The sequence below is a fragment of the Elephantulus edwardii genome, unplaced genomic scaffold (genome assembly GCF_000299155.1).
Source record: "Elephantulus edwardii isolate Elephantulus edwardi_28Jun2011 unplaced genomic scaffold, EleEdw1.0 scaffold00220, whole genome shotgun sequence".
Classification (NCBI taxonomy): Eukaryota; Metazoa; Chordata; class Mammalia; order Macroscelidea; family Macroscelididae; genus Elephantulus; species Elephantulus edwardii.
In genome coordinates this window covers 213,281-217,235 of record NW_006399970.1, presented here as the reverse complement: position 1 = coordinate 217,235, position 3,955 = coordinate 213,281, and positions in this window count along the sequence as shown.

Below are 3,955 nucleotides of genomic sequence, written 5' to 3'. Positions count from 1 at the left end.
AACAACAACAACATGAAATCTAAGTTTTCTTCCCATCTTTCTTTGCTACCCAGATCTCCCATCAGGAGATAACCATTGTTATCAGTTTCCCATATATATGTATTACCCCCCTTTTCAATAACACAAGTAGATGAATATTATACACACTGCTGTACACTTTTCTCCCAGTAGCATTATATCTTATAGGGATGACCTTTTACTACATAAAGAGCTGCTTTGTTCTTAATGGTTACATAATATTAATATTCTTTTGGGTGGACACATGATTTATTTACTCAGAATCTTATTGTTAAATATTTGTTTTAATCTTTTCCTGTTGCAGACAATGTTACAGGGCAGAGGTTCTTAAACTGTATTATTTTACTGCTTCCTTAGCTTCCCCGTAATTTTCAATGGTGTCCCTACTCAGTAAGACATGTTCAACAGTTGCTTTTTTAAAAAGTAGTTGAACTTGCATTTTTAAATAATGAGGCAGATTGCAACTGTGAAAGTCTTGATTTCATCCCAAGGAATACAAAGATTTAGGCTTTAACTTATGTTAATAAGTTTGTTGTCTTAATCACTCTCCCTTCTCCTAGCCAGATGGATGTTTCTATTTCAAGGCTTTAAAAGTAGAGTTGGTTCAATATTTTATATTTCAAGAATTTCAACTAAAATTGACCTGGACTACAATCTGTTAACTCCCATATAAGAAAATATTTGCATATCTTCTTTTAGACATATAACTTTAAATAATATACTATTACTTATCAGGAGATAAGAAATTAATGTTTAGCTTGAAATTTATATGAGTTGACTTTGTAGTCTGACAACCTATTGTTGATTTCCCTTCCTGGGCACTTTTTTAAGATGTGAAACCTTTGTTTATGTAAAAGGAACAAGGGCCATGTGGGGATGGCTATATCTGTCATCTATCAACTTCACAAAGGGGAACTGTCCCTGTCAACAGCATCAATAACACAAAACCAATTCCCATGAGGTCACACCTTTTTCTGCTTTGCTGGATCCAAAATCTAATACGACAGCTCACAGACCATACTCCCATAATGAGAGGTCAAACGGTTATAATCCAGGTGTGTACCAGAATACAGTCAGTATGGCTTGTGTGTGTGTGTGTGTGTACCTGACTGGTACAGGAAGAGATTGTCCCTCCTTTTCCCGGCAGAGCATCTGGTGGATTCGAACCGTGTGCCTCTGGGATTGTAGTTGCAACTCCTTACCACTAGGCCACCAGAGCTCCCCCCAGTATGGCTTTTAAAATGTGCTTGCTGCCACCTCAACCTTAAGCTTCGTGCCTTTAGTCCAGTGTTACATAGAGACTATTAAAACAAAACAAAACACCACAATAGTACAGTTAAATGATAAGAAAAGTGTATTTTTATTTCTTGAATAATTAATATTACTTCCTGATGGCATGGGTACTCCTGCTAGGCATTGATAGTGTCTCAGTTCTTGGAATTAGGTTGGCCACTTCCACCCTCTTTTCATGCTGTGCTTTTATTTTCTCAGAGTATTTCTTTTTCATCAGAACAGTCACCAACACACCAATGATCTAATTCTGGAGCTGTGATCTAGCTCATGATAGTATTTCTTTCCATGTCAGATAGATGTTAATATTGCTGTTTCCTTGAAAATGAAAATGTCCTACAATTCCCATGTGGATTCACCACAACACCTTGGAGCCAGCTTTGGGAACCACTGTTACAGTAAATTGCATTGTATATTTAAGTCATATAAGTTCAGTTGCGTTAGCTCAAACGGGCTCTGTGGGATCAAGTTCTGAAGGTAAGCATGGGCAAACTTTCAATTTTGAAACATGTTGTCAAATCCCTTATCATGAAAGTGGTACCAGTCTGTACTCCCACCAGTGTAAGAAAATGGGGAGTTCCCCAAAATAGTTATTTTGTGTAATCAAAGCATAATACCACAGAACTGTACAGTGGAAAGAACTTCTCCATTCATGTAATTGGATGTCTCCTACTCAACTGTGTTGGAATAACCAGAGGAGCTCAGGAAAAATGCACATGGCTGTGCTCATCATAGAGCTGAAAAATCCCTGGAGCTGGAGCCAGGGAGCTTTGCTTTTTAACAAGCACCTCTGGTGACTTGTTTATTTAAATCTCTATTTGCATTACCAAGCCAAAGGCAAGTGGTTTGAATCCACCAGCTGCTCTGTCGAAGAAAGATGGAATGTCTCTTCCCATGCTAAAAAACAGCATCTGAAAAATCAAAGGAGCATCTGACTTGATAGCCCTTAACAGCAACAGTCCTCTTAGGAGCTCTGGTGGCTCAGGGAGTTCTGATGGTATAGTCTGTAGGCAGTTTCCTATTAAAGCAAAGGCTGCAGCTTTCTGGTGTTTCAGGTCCGTCAGTTGCTCTGTAGGAGAAGGATGGGCAGGCAGTTTCCACGGATGCAGTTGTCAGCCTCGGAAACCCAGTGGAGGATCAGCACGGAGTCAGTTCCAATTAAACAACAATTTGGATAAATCCTTTACTAATCAGTCTGTAAGGCATATTTCATAAATATGCCTTCCAGTCCCTCCATGATTAGTTTATTCTTAAGTTCCTATGAAGAGCAACAATGTCAATCTGGAGACTAAGGTGCACTTGATACAGGCCATGGTCTTTGTAATTACTTGTTATGCATCAGAGACCTGGACAATAACTAGGGATGATAGAAAGGGAATTGATGCCTTTGAGCTATGGTTCTGGAGTTTTGAGTATATTATGTACTGAAAAGAGAACAAACAGGTTCGCCCTAGAGAGGGTGAAACTTGGCTGCTTCTTGGAGCCATGGATTCTGAAACTTCGCCTGACATACTTTGGACATGTTGCAAGGAGGGACCAGTCCTTGGAGGGACGTCATGCTTGGGAGGGTGGAGGGACAGTGCAGGAGAAAAGACCCTCGATGAGAAGGATTGATTCATTCACTGGGGTAAAGGGGGTAGTTGTGCCGGAGAAAGTGAGATTGGCACAGGATATAGCAGGGTGTGGGGCTGTTGTATATACGGTCGATATGAGTCTCGGTCGACTCAGCAGCACATAATCATAGCTGGCCTTTCTCTGTTGGCTTTCCAAGGCTCTAAATCACCCTGGAGGGGATGACTCTTCCTCCTGTGGAGCTGCTGGTGGATTCTAACCTCCAAAGAGGTATGGCCTTTGAGTAGGAATTCAGTGCCCTATAGATGATGGCAAATCATTTGAGAAGCAAGAGAGTATAAGAAAAAAATGTGGCATCAGGATGGGAGAAAGACTCTTTGACAACCTGCGTGACACAGATGATACAGCCTTCTTGCTGAAAGTGAAGAGATCTTGAATGCTTGCTGCATAAGATCAAAGGCTATAGCCTTTGATATGAATTAGTATTTAAATATATTACTATTATTATGATTCAATCTAGATTACATCTCAACATCAAGGAAACAGAAATTCTCACCACTACATTGACAGGAAACATCACGATAGATGAAGAAAAGAAGATAACTGTCAATGACTTCATCTTACTTGGATCCACAGTCAACACGCTTGCTACCAGCAGTCAGGCGATCATAAAATGTATTACATTGAAAAAATGTGCGGTCAGGGACCTCTCCAAGTTACCGAGGAGCAACAGTGTCAATCTAGGGACTAAGGTGCATCTGATTCAGATTATGATCTTTTTAGTCACTTACTGTGCGTCTGAGAGTTGACAATGGATAAGTATGACAGAAGAAGAATTGGTAGCTTTAAGTTGTACTGTTGGAGAAGAGTACTGAATGGACTGCTAAAAGAACAAACATGTATGACTTAAAGAAAGTGCAGCCAGAATGTTCCATGGGTGCCAGGATGACAAAGTTTGGCTCACCTACTTTGGGCATGTTTCTAGGAGAGACTATTCCTTGGAGAGGGAAAGCCTGCTTGGAAAGGTAGAGAGGTTAGATGAAGATCCTCACCCAAATGGACTGACACAGTGACT